This window comes from Pristiophorus japonicus, chromosome 7, assembly GCF_044704955.1.
Source record: "Pristiophorus japonicus isolate sPriJap1 chromosome 7, sPriJap1.hap1, whole genome shotgun sequence".
In the NCBI taxonomy this organism is placed as follows: Eukaryota; Metazoa; Chordata; class Chondrichthyes; family Pristiophoridae; genus Pristiophorus; species Pristiophorus japonicus.
The window spans coordinates 19839998-19859652 of record NC_091983.1 but is presented as its reverse complement, the minus strand read 5'-3'; positions in this window follow the sequence as shown (position 1 = coordinate 19859652).

The window sequence follows — 19655 nt, the reverse complement described above, 5'->3', positions numbered from 1 at the left end:
TTGCACCAAGTCCCATTTACCCATCAGCCTGTGTTCATGACCTACATTGGCTCTCAGTCCGGCAACACTTTGATTTTAAAATTCTCATCCTTGTTTTCAACTCCTTCCATCACCTTGCCTCTCTCTCTTAGGGCGCTAGGTCGGCTGAGTAAGTGAAAATCCCGAGCTAAACAGCTGGCCTCGGAGCGCAGTAAGGGAGGCCTGGGGGGTTGGGGGGGGGGGGGAAACCTGAAAAATACCCACCAAAAACATTCCCAATAAATAGCTCACGCCACCACAACATAAATCGCCCAAAAAAAAACAATCACACTTACCTGAGGTGGACAATTACCTACCTCACCGCGGCCGCTGCAACTCGGACCGCCAGCTTCCACAGACGGTCCCAGCAGGACGCGCTACGGAGCCCTGCGGATTGGGCAGTAGCCAAAAATCGAGCCGGTGTCGCAACCAGGGACGTTGCACACCGGCTCGCCTCTTCCGGGCGGTAATGCACCATGCCCTGTCGAAACCGGCACCGAGTGTCCCGGCGGGGAGCTCGAAGCTGACCACCGGCCCAGAAGTGTTTACCGATGGCATTGCCGCCCCTCTGGGGCGCTAACAGGAGTGGCAGAAGATCGAAAATCCAGCCCACAAAGCCTCTCCGCTTCTCTACCGCTCTCTCGCCACCTTTAATACACTCCTAAAACATTCCTCTTTGACCAAGCTTTCGGTCACATGTCCTAACACCTCATGTGAAGCACCTTTGGACCTTTTTTACTACATTAATAGTGCGATTTAAATTCAAGTTGTTGTTATTGTTGCTAAGTGAGAATTGGAGAGGTAAACATATTTGAAGTTAGATAGATTCATGTAGGAGTGCAACAGTCAGGAGGTGAAATGAGAACAGACAGAAAGGAGAGGGTTAGAGCGTCCTTGATAATTTTGGAGAATGGGACGCAGATTTCGAGGTGCTAACAGGAAGTGTAGCTCCCTCCACCTCGTGGCTGCAATGTGTACCATCGACAAGGTGCACTGCACCAATTCACCGAGCCTTCTTTAAAAGCACCTCACAAACCCGTGAGCTCTACCATCTAGAAGGGGCAAGGGCAGCAGGTACATGGGAACACCACCACCTGCAGGTTCCCCTGCAACTAACACACCATTGCTTCATCGTCTCTGGGTCAAACTTCTGGCACTCCCTAGCTACTGCCACTGTGCGAGCGCCTTCACCACAAGGATTGCAGCGGTTCAAGAAGAAATCCCCAGCACCAACCTTCTCCAGGGCAATTAGGGATCAACAATAAATGTCGGCTTTGCCAGCAATGCCCATATCCCAACAATGACCAAAACTCTGTAATACCTTCCTATTCATTTAAAATAAAACTCGAGGGTTGAAGTTCTGTTACGTCGGGTTTGGGGGAGGTGAGGCGGGACTTTCTGGACCTGGCCTGGAGGTCCCAACCCGGCCGGTTAATTCTGGTTACCGGCCCTCCCAGAAAGTGGAGCACAATGTCCTACACTCCACTTCGGGGGCGCTACGCAGGCGAGTTCGGGGGCGCTATGCGGCCCATCCGCGTAGCGCTGACGCGTTCCAATGCCCCTCCCCTTCCGGGAAAGGGGAGGGACGCTGCAAACTCCCCAGGCTCTTTGAAGGCCTCCAAAGGACCACCAGGGCAAAGGGGGGGGGGGGGCCCGTGGCCGCAGCCCGGCACTGAGACGGAATTCCAGACTGCACAACAGCGGCCCGGACCGCGCAAAAGGAGCGGCGAACAGCCCGACCGGTAAGGGGGGAAATAAACGATGCATGGCGCAGCACACCTCCCCTTTAAGCTTCGCCCCGCAATGGGTAACCGGCCCGGTTCGCGATCCGCGAGTCTGACGCGGGCATTGCCCAGGGCGGCCTCATGGGGCGCTGACCAATTTCAATCGCGGGGCAGAAAGGGGCCGCCGAGGGGGCGAAAAGAGGTCGCAGCGCACGCCGATGGCGCCATCGCCGGAGTCGCAGCGGCCCTTGGCACGACCAGCAGCGCCTCAGCTAACTCCTGCGCAATTTTTTCGAGAGCTGGTACCGCCCCTTCCCCCAGCCATGAGGTGCTAAGGGAAGGTGCAGGATAGGGGAATTTCACAAACATATTCACAAATGTACCTGGTGGTTCCGGAGGATTGTAGATTTACGCTCCGAGGCCGTGTTGTGCAGCCCAGCGCATGAGGCCCACGTATTCCAGGAGCGTCTGTGCAGCCTGGGATCGCGTGGGCTGGACCAACCAATGAAAAATGGCGTATCCCCAATCACAGTAATGGTGAGTTCTGTTTGTACGGAGATCATGAATGGGGATACCCCGAAAAACACAAACATTTTACATAAATCAGAAAAACACTTCACCTATTTAAAATGAATTGAAATTGAATTATATTAAATGTTTTAGATCACAGTGCATTTTTTTGAATTTTTTTAAAATGTTTTAATAGGGGTAAATATAAACTTAACTTAATGGACAGGGTTTTTAATATAAAAATTATTGACAAAGTTATATATTTCCATCTTTTACAACTCTTATGCTGGTAAAAGCAAGCCACTTTTACTCGGTGTCAGAGTTTGAAGGACATTCACTGGACAGGAGTTGGGCAAAGAGCCCCAATCTCCACCCGAGAAGGCCCTTCTCCTGGGGATGCGCGCGATCTGCCAAAGGACACTTTGACAGATCGGAAGTGTCGGGTTCAGGCGCATGCACAGTGCACGCCTAAACCCGGAACTTGCGCACCCGGAGAGGCACGATTTTGGGCCCAATAAGTTTTTATTGCTGAACGAAGTAAATTGGCCAATAGCCTCCCTCATCTGAATGCTGTAACCGTAATGTTCTTACAATCTTACATTTTCTACATTAATCCACAACAGTCTCAGCGAACCAATTTAGATTTATTGCAGATAGATTTCAGGACAACATAAAATTCTAGCAAAACTTATTTTCAATGCTATCCGAATTTAATGTCATACTTTCAATTTATTACATTGGGTAATATATTTTTTCCTTGGGACCTTCTTTATAATTAGTTTGAAAGCAGCTGACTGTTTTCTGGATTCATTGTTTGTGAGTGGATTTCATGCTCGTCCTAAACGCTGATGCATTAAAAAGGAAGACTTGCATTTATATACCGTCTCTCATGACCTCAGGATTATCCAAATTGCTTTACAGCCGATGAAGTACTTTTAATGTGTAGTCATTATTGTAATGAAAGGAACATGGCAGTGGACATTTTGCACAGCAAACTCCTACAAACAGCAATGAGATAAATGACCAGTTCATCTGTTTTAGGTGCTGGATGAAGGATAAATATTGGCCAGATCAACGGGAGAACTCCCCTCCTCTTCTTCGAATAATAGCATGGGATCTTTTACGTTCACCTAAGAGGGCAGACGGGGCCTCGATTTGACATCTTGTCTTAAAGATGGCAATTCCGACAGTGCATCACTCACTCAGTACTGTACAGAAGTTCCAGCCTAGATCATGCGCTCAAATCTCTGGAGTGATGATGGCTTAGGGATACTGATACCTTTCCCCTCAATGTACCTTCCTCGCATGGCGATACGTTCCCCCACTTGCCCCACTCAAACCACCACGGTGGTGGTGTAGCCCTGACCTCTAAATTGGACTGCCTCCCGAGTCCTCTGGCAACTTCTCCTCACTTTGGCCCCAAGTTTCGTCCCGCAGCGAAAACGGCGCACCTCCGAGCGGGGCGCCTGTTTGTCGCGCCAAAAACTGAGCCTAAAAAAAAGTCCGATATTCTCGAGCTACTTGGGGCTCGATGTCTGCTTGGCGCGGCGCGCTCTTCGCAGCAGGGGGCAGAGCCTAACACTCGCACCGATTTTCTAAGTAGCAGGCGGCGGGTACAATTTAAATTAGCCTTCGTGGTGCCGGCAACCCTGCGCATGCGCGTTGGAGCGTGCGCGCATGCGCAGTCTCACACAAACATTGGCACTTGCCCATTTTTTAAAATACTGCAGAAAAAGTGAAGATTTGTTTCTTGGGCCCCTGCAAAGGCTTGTAATTTAATTTTTTTTGAAATTTCTGTGTGTGAGGGAGTGCTTTTAGCAGCACTGCTGAATAAATCACCTGCTGAAATCAGTGAGTTCAGCTTTTCACTGCTAAATTTGCAGAACCGGTGCTGCATTGGTGCATGCAAATTAAGGACTGTGTGTTTGGAGAAATAAGAATGCCAATTCAACTATGCAATAATACGTGGTGTTGACAATGCAGCACCCATTCTGCAAATTTAAATATAAAACTGTTGATGTGGCTGCTTCTCCCTGTTCAAATGGCCTCAGTCCCCCTCACAGTTCGAAGGCTGCTGCTGTATCTTCAGCTGCCGGCCAGCCACTGACACCGCCCCTAAAGCGTGGCCGAATGGCATCAAGCACCATAAAGAGCTGCGTGTGTCAGGTGTTGATTCTTCGGCTGCCGGCCAGCCACTGACGCCGCTGATATCCTATGGCCGAATGGCCTCACGTCCGTCCGCTGCTGATTCTTTGGCTGCCGGCCAGCCACTGATGCCGCCCCTAAAGTGTGGCCGAATGGCCTCAAGAACCTTAATGAGCTGCGTGTGTCCTGCATTGATTCTTCGGCTGCCGGCCAGCCACTGACGCCGCTGATATCCTATGGCCGAATGGCCTCACGTCGGCCCGCTGCTGATTCTTCGGCTGCCGGACAGCCACTGACGCCGCATCTATCTCATGGCCGAATGGCCTAAATTGGTCCGCTGATTCTTCGGCTGCCGGCCAGCCACTGAAGCCGCTGATATCTCATGGTCGAATGGCCTCGGGTCCGTCCGGTGCTGCTTCTTCGCGGCCAGCCACGAAGAGAATGAAGGCCTGCCTCAAGCACTGCAGCTCAGCTCGAAGCTTGCTGCCGCTGCAGTCGAGACACTGACGCCACACCCCTGCCTATCTCCAACATGAAAGGCCTGCCTGAAGCACTTTCACACAGGTAGGAACATGGTTTATTTAATCTTTTCTTTGCTTATAAATTTTTATTCAGGTTGGATTTATTTGTATAATATTTGTATAAGTATAACTAAGGATTGATTGTAGAATTTAATGACTTCCCTTCTCCCCCTCCGCCCCCCCCATCTCGTTCCCTACACCTAATTTGTAACCTATGCCTGATTTTCTAAAGTGTAGACAAGGTTTTTTCGAGCATCCAAAAATCTTCACTTACTCCATTCTAAGTTAGTTTGGAGTAAGTTTTCACTCACGAAACTTTGAAATCAGGTGTAAGTGGCCGAACACGCCCCCTTTTGAAAAAAAAATTCTGTTCCAAAGTGAAACTGTTCTAACTGACTAGAACTGGAGCAAACTAAATGTCGAGAATTCCGATTTCTAAGATACTCCGTTCTACACCAGTTGCTCCTAAAAATCAGGAGCAAATCATGTGGAAACTTGGGGCCTTTGTTCCACGCTTCTCATTTAAAATCATTTTTCTGGACCATCCACCCAGGGATCACACCAAGTTTCTCACTGAGATATCTCCTCTGCTTTCCTCCCTCAACCTCTGCACCGAACAACTTCTCATCCTCGCTGATTTCAACCTCCATCTCAAATCTTCTAACCCGCTCTCCAGACTGATTCCTGGGATGGGGGATTGTCCTATGAGGAGAGATTGAGTAGACTAGGCCTATATTCTCTAGAGTTTAGAAGAATGAGAGATGATCTCATTGAAACATACAAAATTCTTACAGGGCTTGACAGGGTAGATGCAGGCAGGATGTTTCCCTTGGGTGGGGAGTCTAGAACCAGGAGTCACAGTCTCAGAATAAGGGGTTGGCCAATTAGGATTGAGATGAGGAGAAATGTCGTCACTCAGAGTGTGGTGAATCTTTGGAATTCACTACCCCAGAGGACTGTGGAGACTCAGTCTTTGAGTATATTCAAGGCAGAGATCGATAAATTTTTAGATATTAAGGGAATCAAGAGATATGGGGATATTGCAGGAAAGTGGAGTTGAGGTAGAAGATCAGCCATGATATTGAATGGTGGAGCAGGATCGAGGGGCCGAATGGTCTACTCCTACTCCTAATTCTTATGTTCCAATGTTCTTATGTTCTCGCCTCTGGTTTTGCTGCCCTCCTTTCCTCCCTAAATCTCTTCCTGCCTATAAGCTCTCCGACCCATAACGTGTTAAACCCCTCATCCCATGTGGCCTCGCTATTCCCATCGTTACTATCACTGATAAGGCAATCTCTGAACATTTCCTTGTATCGCACTCTGCGCATAATCCCACCTCACACCCCCTGCCCTCCTCCGAACCCCAAACTCCTCCTACCCCATTTCTTTCTGTATCTGCTCCTGGAAAAAACCTCCCCCTCAAATTACTTACCACTGCACTTTCAAATTCTGAAATATCTAGCCTTTGGCCTACAATTCATCATGACATTTCTGCAGCTTCTGATTTGCTAAATCACACCCTTTCCACCACCTTTGATAGAAACATAGAAACATAGAAAATAGGTGCAGGAGTAGGCCATTCCGCCCTTCGAGCCTGCACCGCCATTCAATGAGTCCATGGCTGAACATGCAACTTCAGTACCCCATTCCTGCTTTCTCACCATACCCCTTGATCCCCCTAGTAGTAAGGACTACATCTAACTCCTTTTTGAATATATTTAGTGAATTGGCCTCAACAACTTTCTGTGGTAGAGAATTCCACAGATTCACCACTTTCTTCATCTCGGTCCTAAATGGCTTACCCTTTATCCTTCAACTGTGACCCCTGGTTCTGGACTTCCCCAACATTGGGAACATTCTTCCTGCATCCAACCTGTCTAAACCCGTCAGAATTTTAAACGTTTCGATGAGATCCCCCCTCATTCTTCTGAACTCCAGTGAATACAAGCCCAGTTGATCCAGTCTTTCTTGATATGTCAGTCCCGCCATCCCGGGAATCAGTCTGGTGAACCTTCGCTGCACTTCCTCAATAGCAAGAATGTCCTTCCTCAGGTTAGGAGACCAAAACTGTACACAATACTCCAGGTGTGGCCTCACCAAGGCCCTGTACAACTGTAGTAACACCTCCCTGCGCTTGTACTCAAATCCCCTTGCTATGATATCCTTGTCCCCACTAAAAATATTACTTTTTCTTACCCAAATCATTCCCCCTGGTATACCTCCCATCTCCGTTCTCTTAAGTCTAATGGATGCCGATTTGAATGTCTTTGGCGCATAACTGATTTAACCATCCATCACCATCATCATCATAGGCAGTCCCTCAGAATCGAGGAAGACTTGCTTCCACTCCTAAAATGAGTTCTTTGGTGGCTGAATAGTCCAATACGGGAGCCACAGACCCTGTCACAGATGGGACAGACATTCGTCGGGGGAAGGGGGGGGGTTGGCACTGACTTACCACACGCTCCTTCCGCTGCCTGCGCCTGACCTCTTCACACTCGCAGCATTGAGATTCGAAGAGCTCATCGCCCTCCCGGATGCACTTTCTCCACCTAGGGGGTTCTTCGGCCAGGGTGGCTTTGAGGGTGTGCGTGTAACGTTTCCGCTGCCCACCTTTGGCTCATTTGCTGTGAAGGAGCTCCGGTAAGAGCAATTGCTTAGGGAGTCTCGTGTCTGGCATGTGAACTATGTGGCCTACCCAGCGAAGCTGATCGAGTGTGGTCAGTGCTTCAATGCTGGGAATGTTAGCCTGGGTGAGGATGCTGATGTGAGTGCACCTGTCCTCCCAAGCAAAATCATGCGGAGATCTCATTGGTTATATATCTTCAGCGACTTGAGTTGTCTTCTGTACATTGTCCGTGCCTCTGATCCATTCTGGAGGATGGGTATTACTATTGCCCTGTAGACCATGAGCTTGGTGGTAGATTTGGAGGCCTAGTCTTCGAACACTCTTTTCCTCAGACAGCCGAAGGCTGCACTGGCGCACCTGAGGCGATGGAATCTCTGCATCAATATCTGCCTTCATTGATAAGAGGGTCCCGAAGTATGGGAAGTGGTCCACGTTGTCGAAGGCCGCGCCGTGAGTCCTAATGATAGGGGCAGTGCTGTGCGGCGAGGACAGGCTGGTGGAGGACCTTTGTCTTACGGATGTTAAGCGTAAGGCCCATGCTTTCATATGCCTCGGTGAGTACATCGACTATATCCTGAAGTTCAGCCTCAGAATGTGCGCAGACGCAGGCGGCGTCCGCGTACTGCAACTCAACGACAGAGGTTGGGGTGGTCGTGGACCTGGCCTGGAGGCGGCGTAAGTTAAACAGCTTCCCACTGGTTCTGTTGTTTAGTTCCACTCCAGCAGGGAACGTGTTGATTGTGAGGTGGAGCATGGCGTCAAGGAAGATTGAGAAGCGGGTTGGAGCGATGACACAGCCCTGTTTCACCCCAGTCCGGACGTGGATTGGGTCTGTAATGGATCCGCTGGTAAACATCACGGCCTGCATGTCGTCGTGGAGCAGGCGAAGGATGTTGACAAACTCTTGGGGGCACCCAAAACGGAAGAGGACGCTCCATAAGCCCTCATGATTGACAGTGTCAAAGGCCTTTGTAAGATTGAAAAAGGCCATGTATAAGGACTGGCGCTGCTTCCTGCATTTTTCCTGCAGCTGTCGTGCTGAAAAGATTATGTCCGTTGTGCCCTGTAGGGAACGAAATCTGCACTGTGATTCCAGGAGGAACAGCTCGGCCACAGGGAGAAGACGGTTGAGGAGAACTCTAGCGACAACCTTCCCAGTGGCTGTTTGCAGGGAGATTCCCCTGTAACTGCCGCAGTCGGACTTGTCCCTCTTTTTAAAAATGGACACGATCACTGCATCTCTCAGATCTCCCGGCATGCTCTCCTCCCTCCAAATGAGAGAGATGAGGTCATGTATCTGCGGCAACGCCTCAGCAGGAATTCCATCCGCACCCGTAGCCTTGTTATTCTTGAGCTGTTTTATGGCTTTGCCTATCTCGTGCAGCGTTGTGGTTTCACTGAGGTAGTGATGGGTCGCATGCTGCGGGATGGAGTCGAGAACACTCGAGCCATAGGCAGAGTCTCGATTGAGGAGATCTTCAAAGTGCTCCTTCTAGTGGGGCCTGACAGCCTTGGTGTCCTTGAGGAGTGTTTACCCGACCTTGGCCAGGAGTGGGGTGGGGCCTTGGGAGTTTGGACCGTAGGTGGCCTTGACTGCAATGAAGAATCCTCACATATCATGGCTGTCGGCCAGTTGTTGTATATCCTGTGCTTTCTCCATCCACCACCTGTTCTTTAGGTCCCGGGTTTTTTGTTGGACCTCAGCCTTGAGCCATCTGTAATGTTGCTTTGCAGCTCCCGAGTTGGGTTGTTGCTTGCGGCTCAGAAATGCTCTGCACTTACGATTTATTAGAAACATAAAAACATAGAAAATAGGTGCAGGAGTAGGCTAATTAGTTCTTGGATCTCCTGATCATTTTCATCAAACCATCCTGGTATTTTCTTGTTGCGTGACCAAGTGTCTCTTCACATGCACTGGTTATGGCAGCCTGGAGAGCAGACCAAGCGCTGTGGGCATTCAGCATCTCAGGGTCATCAAGGCACGCTACATTAGCTGTGAGGTGCTGGCTATATAGGGCTCTCTTAGCTGGGTCTTTAAGTGCCCCGGCATTAACTTTTTGTGGCACTGCTTCTGCTGTCCTCTCTGCTTTGGGGCTATGTTAATATTGATGATGGATCGGATTAGGCGATGGTCCGTCCAGCAGTCGTCAGCTCCTGTCATGGCACGGGTGATGCGCACATCATTGCGATTCCTGGCTTAGACGATGACATAGTCGAGCAGGTGCCAGTGTTTGGAGCGAGGGTGTTGCCATGACGCCTTGTATTTGTCCCTCTGGTGGAACAGGGTTTTGGTGATGAGGAGTTCATGTTCTATACATTTTGTCAGGAATACTGTACCATTGGAGTTGGCTTTCCCTATTCCCTCTCTGCCAATCCCGCCTCCCCAGAGGGCTGTGTCTTTGCCGAACCAGGCATTAAAGTCACCTAAGAGGATCAATTTGTCGCCCGTGGGAACACGAGACAGGGATATCTCGAGGTTGGAATAAAAACCCTCTTTAGCCTCATCCGTTGCATCGAGTGTCGGGACGTACGCACTGATGAATGTGATGCATTGGTTCCGGGATCGGGTAAGGCCAAGAGTCATGAGGCTTTCATTATTCCCGCAGGGGGAGTCTTTGAGGCGGTCGACAAGTTCATTTTTGACAGCGAAGCCGACTCCATGAAGGTGGTGTTTTTCCTCTCGTTTTCCTTTCCAGAAAAAGATATAACCTCCACCATGTTCCTTGAGCTGACCTTCCCCTGCCCGCTGGGTCTCGCTTAGGGTGGCGATGTCGATGTCAAAACGTCTAAGTTCCCGGGCAACTATGGCAGTGCGGCATTCCGGCCTGTTGCTAATGGAATTGTCCATGAGGGTCCAGGTCCTGAACTTCATATTAATGAAGAGGAAGATGCCTGTGCGTGACTTCTTTTAACTTGGGGTGGCCGTTGCACACCGACCACCACACGGGCTTAGCTGGGCAAGGTCTTGGTCTAGTGGCAAGGAGGTCCAAGACAACTGGAGATCAGGCACTGCTGTATAAGCGTAATTGCCTACGGTGAGGTGTTGGCCACAAGCTCGGCGCTGAGTAGCGCCATTGATGGTAGATGGCCCGAGGCTTGGTTGGGGGGGCAGGCATTGGGAAGGCCAGCCGTCCGCTAGGGTTCCGAGGGATGTTTTGGAAAGTTTCTTCCAAGGTTAAAAATTTCCCCAAAGGTTTCCAAGGTGTTTTAAAAGTTTAAGAGTTTAAAAGTATTTCCAAAATATTTTAAAAATAGTTACACAGGTTGATTAAACGTTTGATTAAAAGTCTAAAATGTAAATCAGTAGTAGGTTATAAAAGTTTACCCAAATTGCTTAAGGGTTTAAAAGTTGATTAAAAGTTTAATAATTGATTAAGAATTGATTCGAGGTTTAAGATGTAATTCAGTACAGTAGTAGGAGTTCCAGCCCCTTGAAGAAATTATGACAGCTTGGTCCCTTCGGCCGGTTCAGCGCCGGTCCCAGAGTCCCTTCGGTTGTTTCGACGCCGGCTCCGGAGTCCCTTCGGCTGGTTTTGAAAAGTCTTGAATGATGTTCCGGAGTTGGCCGCAAGCCCTGAACAGGAGCCGCAGGCCAGTGCGAGGTTCCTTCGGCCCGGGACAGAAACGGGCCGGCGCTCGGCTCGAACGGCGCTCCTGCTCACCAGCTCTGTCTGGATCACGGAAAGCATTATCGCGTCCTGTTCTCCATCGCTAAAACTGCTCACTATCCAAAGATCATCCAGGAAGGCAAAGATAACACCCGGCTTCTCTTCACCACCAGCAGTCTTCATGAACCACTCTCCGCTGCTCCCCCCACCCTCACCTCTAAGTGCAAGGAGCTCACGAACTTTTTTGTCACAAAGATCTAGACCGTCCATTCAGCTGCCTGCGCTGCTTCCCTCCTTTCCCGAGCCCACTGGGCCAAACTTCCCTTAATGTTCCCCGCTGCCCCAGCCCTGAACTCATGTCTTTCTCTAGATTCTATCCCATCTCCTGCAATGACAGCTTGTCCACGAGACCTACCTCCTGCTGCCTCAATCCTATTCCGATCAAACTGTTGATGATCCAACTTCCCTATCTTGGAACCATGTCAGCTGAAATTGTTAATGGTTCCCTCACCTCAGGTACTGCCCAACCCATCCCCCACCCCACTGCTCCCTCACCCCCACCTCCCCACTAAAATCTGCCTCAAAAACCCAACCTTGACCCCCTCTGTCCTTGAAAACTTTTGCCCCACCTCAACCTCCCTTTCCTTTCCAAAGTCCTTGAACATTTTGGCACCTCCCAAATCTGGGCTCATCTTTCCTGCAATTCCATGTTTGAATCCTACAACCAGGTTTCCACCCCTGTCACAGTACGGAAATGACCCATATTAAAATCACAAATGACATTCATTGTGAATGTGACCATGGTGAACTATCCCTCCTCATTCTTTCCAACTATCTTACAGGATACCACACCATCCTCCTCCAATGCCGCTCCTCCATCGTCCAGCTTGATGGAACTGCACTCGCCTGGTTCCACTGATATCTATCAAATCGAAGCCAGAGAATCACCTGCAATGGGAGCCCCCCAACGATCTATCCTTGGCCCCCTCTTATTTCTCATCTACATGCTACCCCTCAGCAATATCATAGAAACATTGAAACATAGAAATTTACAGCACAGAAGGAGGCCATTTCGGCCCATCGTGTCCGTGCCGGACGACAAAGAGCCGCACGGTCCTCGGTCAGCATCTCTGAAGGTTACATATAAAACTATGAACAATGAACAATGACGGAAAGATAAAGAGCATCCAGCCCAACCAGTCCGCCCCACACAACTGCAACACCCCTTAAACTGCAACATTCTACACTCCACCCCAACCGGAGCCATGTGATCTCCTGGGAGAGGCAAAACCAGATAAAAACCCAGGCCAATTTGGGGGGAAAAAATCCAGGAGATCACCCTGGCCGTATTCGATTCCCTGCAGTGCTTACCATCATATCTGTGCCATCCAACAAGAGGTTATTGTCATGTATGTATGCTTGGGGTTACTAGCCACCAGGTGGCACAACTGTCGGAGGTCATTGGGCTGTACGCACATGTGTGCAGCCCAGGTATAAAAGGCAAGCCGTCATGTAATGTATTCACTTTGGCCTGAATAACACAGAGCCAGGTTCGTACCTGTGTTAGTTTACAGTATTCAGTCGATCGAGTTATTACTTACATAACATTTGGCGACGAGGTAAGTTAAGAACCTTCGCATGCAAAAATGAGCACAACTGGAGCGATTCGTGAAGGGAGAGGACGGGGCAGATTTTGAAGCTCACCTGGACAAGTACTTCGTGGCCAACAAAATGGAGGAACCCACTGACGCAGTTAGGCACAGGGCGGTCTTCCTCACGGTTTGTGGTCCGAAAATCTATGGACTCATAAAGAATCTTCTCTCACCTGCAAGTCCAATGGACACGGACTATGAGGAATTATGTGGTCTGGTACATGACCATCTCAAACCAGAAGAAGGCATCATCATCTCAGTACATCATTTCTACAAGCACGTTCGTTCTGAGGGCCAGGACGTGTCGGAATTCCTTGCCGACCTAAGACATCTAGCTAGACCATGTAAGTTCGAAAATGCGTTGGGAGACATGCTGTGGGACTTCTTTGTAATTGGCATCAACCACGAGGTGATCCTGCTTAAGCGGTGGAGACGCTGGATTTGAGCAAGGCCATCACGGTTACACAGGCATGCATAACGACGGACAAAAGCAGATATCATAGATAAATCGGAACGCGGCAAGTACTGTAAACAAGACTGTATTGTCATTTGGCAGAGCTGCGTATGGCAGTGCCAATTCGGCCCAAAGTCCGCCAATGGGAATGAATCCGATTTCACCATATTAGCATTGTGGGGAAAATCATCGGCCTCATCAGTGTTGGTTTAAACAATACATTTGTAAAGGCTGTTCGAGACGGGGACATCTCCAGCGCATGTGTCTGCAACTGAGCAAGCGTGCTGCAACACACCACGTGGAGGTTGATGACCAGTACAGCGCGGATCCGGATATGCAATCCGAGATACCAAAGGAGGAAGTGTATGGAATGTATTTTTTCCTAACAAAGAACCTACTGATAATGATTAATGTGAAACTTAACGGTATGCCAGTACCGATGGAATTGGACACGCATGCGAGTCAATCAATAATGAGCCAGAGGACATTCTACAAGCTGTGGGACACTAAGGCTGTGAGGCCTAAGTTGAGTCCAGTCAATGCCAAGTTGCGTACGTACACTAAAGAACTCATAATGGTGATTGGCAGTGCAGTAGTCAAGGTGTCGTATGATGGTGCAGTTCATGATTTACCATTATGGATTGTTCCAGGTAATGGTCCAATGCTGTTTGGCAGGAATTGGCTTGAAAAAAATCAAATGGAATTGGAATGATATCAAAGTGTTGTCGTTGGAGGATGATACATCCATGTGCTCAAGTGCTGAGCAGGTCTCCTCGCTGTTTGAACCAGGCATCGGCAAATTCATGGGAGTCAAGGTGCAGATCCACATGGACTCGGATGCAAGACTCGTCCATCATAAAGCTCGGGCAGTTCCGTACATGATGAGGGAGAAAGTCAAAATCAAACTGGACAGACTCCAGCGTGAAGGGATCATATCACCGGTCGAATTTAATGAATGGGCCAGCGCCATTGTTCCTGTGTTGAAGAATGATGGCACTTTCAGGATTTGTGAAGACTACAAGGTTACGATCAACTGAGTTTCGAAACAGGATCAATACCCATTACCGAAGGCCGATGACCTGTTTGCAACGCTAGCCGGGGGGAAGTCGTTCACTAAACTGGATCTGACGTCAGCCTACATGACACAGGAGCTGGTCGGGATGTCGAAGAAACTTATGTGCATCAATACTCATAAAGGACTGTTTATCTACAACAGATGTCCTTTCGGAATTCGCTCGGATGCAGCCATATTCCAGAGGAACATGGAGAGTCTACTGAAGTCCGTCCCTGGAACCATCTTGTTCCAAGATGACATCCTGGTCACAGATTGAACATCTGAACAATCTGGAAGAGGTTCTACATCATCTGGACAAAGTGGGGCTCAGACTGAAACGTTTGAAGTGAGTCTTCTTGGCACTGGAAGTCGAATTCCTGGGGAGGAAAATTACTGCTGACGGCATCAGGCCTCCGGACTCGAAAACCAAGGCCATCAAAAATGCACCCAAGCCTCAGAATGTGATGGAGCTGCGTTCGTTCCTTGGTCTACTCAACTACTTTGGTAATGTCCTACCTCGATAGAGCCCTTCATTCGAGCCACTGCACATGCTGCTAAGAAAAGGCGACAGCTGGGTTTGGGGTGCATCTCAAGACAGAGCTTTTGAGAAAGCTACTAATCTGCTTTACTCTAATGAGCTGCTGGAACATTATGATCCGTGTAAGTGTCTAGTATGAGCCTGTGATGCTTCGTCATATGGAGTTGGTTGCGTATTTCAACAAGCAGATGAGTCGGGTAAACTACAACCTGTTGTGTAGGCTTCTAAAAGTTTGTCAAAGGCGGGAAGAGCTTACAGCATGGTAGAAAAAGAAGCATTAGCCTGTGTGTATGGGGTTAAAAAGATGCATCAGTACCTGTTTGGTCTTCGGTTTGAACTGGAAACAGATCACAAGCCACTCATTTCATTGTTTTCAGAAAACAAAGGTATCAATACCAATGCATCGTCCCACATCCAGAAATGGGCGCTGACATTATCTGCCTATGATAATGTCATTCGCCATAGACCTGGCACCGAGAATTGTGCCAATGCACTGAACCGTCTGCCGTTGCCCACACCAGAGGTGGAGACGCTACAACCTCCAGACCTATTGTTAGTCATGGATGCTTTTGAAAGTGAAGGAACCCCTGTCATGGCTCAACAAGTTAAGACCTGGACCAGACAGGACCCGATATTATCGGTTGTGAAACGTTGTGTCCTTATTAGTGATTGCTCTGTCACGCCCAAGCAAATGGGTGATAAGACCAAACCTTACAACTGTCACAAATGCGAACTATCCATTCAGTTAGATTGTTTACTGTGGGGTAATCGTGTTGTTACGCCTAAGAAAGGCAGAGAAATTTGTACATGATCTACATAGCACTCATCCCAGTATTATCATGATGAAAGCCATTGCCAGTTCTCATGTATGGTGGCCTGGAATTGACTCAGATCTGGAATCATGTGTGCTTCAGTGCAACACTTGCATGTAGTTAAGTAAAGCACCAACGGAATCGCCGCTGAGTCTGTGGTCGTGGCCATCTAAACTATGGTCCAGGATTGACTTTGCAGGTCCCTTACTGGGAAAGATGTCTTTAGTTGTGGTGGATGCATATTCCATGTGGATAGAGTGCATTATCATGTCATCCATTACATCCACAGCTACCATTGAGAGCCTTTGTGTCATGTTTGCCACTCATGGTCTGCCCGACATCTTTGTAAGCGACAACGGGCCTTGCTTCACTAGTCTGGAGTTTCAAGAGTTCATGAAACTCAATGGTATCAAACATGTGAGGTCAGCACCATTCAAACCCGCAGCTCATGGTCAAGCAGAGCATGCTGTCCAAACCATCAAGCAGAATATAAAACGTGTAATTCAAGGTTCTCTGCAGACCCGCATATTGCTTAGTTATAGGACAAGACCTCACACGCTTACCCCTGCTGAACTATTGATGAAGAGAGGTCTCAAAACCAGGCTCTCTCTTGTCCACCCTGACTTGAAAGATCATGTTTAGTACAGACGTCAACGTCAGCAGTGGTATCATGATCGCGCTGCTGTGTCACGCGACATTTCTGTTTACGATCCTATGTATGTACTAAATTATGATCAAGATCCCAAGTGGATCGCTGGTACTGTTATGGCCAAGGAGAATAACAGAGTGTTTATTGTCAAGCTCAAGAATGGGCAAACATGCAGGAAACATGTTGATCAGATAAAGCTGCGGCACATGGGTGAACCGGAACAGTCTGAGGAAGAAACAATCAGTCACCAACCAACCTACCCTCAGTCATCAGAGTACTCCGCTGTTATCAATGAATCTGGACTTTCAATTCCTGTCACTCCCATCAGATCGGCTACCCAGCCCCCAGTCATAACAGACTCAGAACACTCGCCCAAGGCTGGAGTTGAACTGAGACGATCAACTCGGGAGTGGAAAGCCCCGGATCATCTCAATTTGTAAAAAGACTGTTACTAATATCTTAAAGGGGGATATTGTCATGTATGTATGCTTGGGGTTACTAGCCACCAGGTGGCGCCACTATCGGAGGTCATTGAACTGTAAGTACATGTGTGCGGCCCAGGTATAAAAGGCAAGCCATCATGTAATGTATTCATTTTGGGCCCGAATAAATCAGAGCCAGGTTCGTATCTGTGTTAGTTTACAGTATTCGGTCTATCGAGTTATTACATACATAACAGTAATCCAGTCTAATCCCAATTACCAGCTCTAGGTCCGTAACCCTGCAGGTTACGGCACTTTAAGTGCCCATTGAACCATGTCTTGAATGTGGTGAGAGTTTCTGCATCCACCTCTCTTCCAGGCAGTGAGTTCCAGATCCCCACAACCCTCTGCGTAAAGAACCCCCCCCCCTCAAATCCCCTCTAAATCTCCCACCAACCACATTAAAACTATGTCCCCTCATAATAGATCCCTCCACTAATGGAAATAGGCCCTTGCTATTCACTATATCCAGGCCCCTCAATATTTCGTACACCTCAATGAGGTCTCCTCTCAACCTCCTCTGTTCCAATGAGAACAAACCCTACCTATGCAATCTGTCCTCATAACTAATATTCTCCTTTCCAGTTGGCATCCTAGTAAATCTCCTCTGCACCCTCTCTAGTGCAATCAAGTCCATCTTATAATACGGTGACTAAACTGCAAGCAGCACTCCAGCTGTGGCCTAACCAGTGTTTTATACAATTAAAGCTCTTATATTCTATGCCTCAGCCAATAAAGGCAAGCATTCCGTATGCCTTCTTAACCACCTTATCCACCTTGTCCGCTACTTTCAGGAATTTGTGGACAAGCACTCCAAGATCCCTTTGTTCATTTACACTATTAAGTGGCCGACTGTTTAATGTGTATACCCTTTGCTTATTAGCACTCCCAAAGTGCATTACCTCAAACTTCTCCAAATTAACTTCCATTTGCCACTGCTCTGCCCACCTGACCAGTGGATTGATATCCTCCTGTAGTCTATGGCTTTCCTCTTCATTATCAACCACACAGCCAATTTTAGTGTCATCTGCAAACTTCTGAATTATATTCCCTATAATCAAATCTAAATCTTTAAAAAACACACAAAACGCAAGGGACCCAGTACTGAGCCCTGCGGAACCCCACTGGAAACATCCTTCCAGTCAAAAAAACATCCATCAACCATTACCCTTTACTTCCTGTCTCTAAGCCAATTTTGGATCGAACTTGCCACTTTTCCCTGGATCCCATGTGATATGTCCTTACTATACAGTACAAATGCACACGAGGCCCATTCTAGAGAGAAGGTCACTCTGTAACCAGTAACCTTTATTAGCCAGCACTGAAGTGCAGAAGATGGGTGGAGCTTCCCCTTTTATACCTGAAAGTCCAGGTTAGGAGTGTCTCCTTCAAGTTCACCACCTAGTGGTCAGTGTTCTCACGGTGTACAACTTAGGTCAGTTTATACATGGATTACAATGACAGTTGAATACATGACATCACCTCCCCCCCTCCGAAAGTCTTATTGGGATCACAGGTTGAGTCTCTCTGGTGGTTTACGCTCCCTTGTAGAGCGCCTGAATTGGGGCTCTGGTTGTTGGGCGCTGGCCTGAGTGTTTGCTGTTTGCGATGCCTCAGGCCTGTCCGGACTGCCCACAGTGACTGGGTTCTCCTCCACTTGGTTCCCATGTTCGGTCACCTGTGGTGGAGTGAACTCTACATCGTGTTCTTCCTCTGCTTCTTCTATGGGGTTGCTGAACCTCATTTTTCTTTGATCCATGTGTTTGCAGCAGATTTGTGCATTGGTAAGTTTAACTACCAGAATCCTATTCCCCTCTTTGGCAATCACAGTGCCTGCAAGCCATTTGGGCCCTGCAGCGTACTTGAGGACAAAGACAGGGTCATTTACATCAATACATCGTGCCCTCGCATTCCTGTCATGGTAGTCACATTGTGACCGCCGCCTGTCCAAACAATTTCTTTCATGGTGGGTATATAAGGAATAACCTGGTTTTGAGCGTCCTTTTCATTAGCAGCTCTGCGGGTGGAACCCCTGTGAGCGAGTGTGGTTGGGATCTATTGGCCAACAATAAGCGGTAAGCGGCCTTGTAGGGAACCCCCTTGGATTCTGAGCATCCCCTGTTTGATTATCTGCACTGCTCGTTCCACCTGGCCGTTTGAGGCCGGCTTAAACGGTGCCGTTCTGACATGGTTGATACCATTTCCTGTCATGAAGTCCTGGAATTCAATGCTTGTAAAACACTGGCCATTGTCGCTGACCAAGACGTCCAGTAGATCATGGGCGGCGAACATTGCCCATAGACTTTCTACCGTGGCAGAGGATGTGCTTGAATTGAGAATGTCACACTCGATCCATTTGGAGTAGGCGTCTACTACAACCAAAAACATTTTTCCCATTAAAGGACTTGCGTAGTCCACATGGATGCATGATCATGGCTTGGCGGGCCAGGACCAGGGGCTAAAGGGGGCTTCGCTGGGCACATTGCCCAGCTGGGCACACGTGTTGCACCTGCAAACATAAAGTTCTAGGTCTGCATCTATCCCTGGCCACCAAACGTGTGACCTGGCAATTGCTTCAACATGACAATGCCCGGTTGCTCATTGTAGAGTTCTTGGATGAACGCCTCTCTGCCCATCTGGGGCATGACTACTCGGTTTCCCCACAGTAGGCAATCGGCCTGAATCGAGAGTTCATCCTTGCACCTGTGAAATGGTTTAAATTCCTCAGGGCATGCCCCGTACGTGGCTGCCCAGTCCCCATTCCGGGCACACTTTTTGACTAAAGACAGTAGCGAGTCTCTATTTGTCCAGACTTTAATCTGACGGGTTGTCACAGGTGGGCCTTTGCTTTTGAAAGCT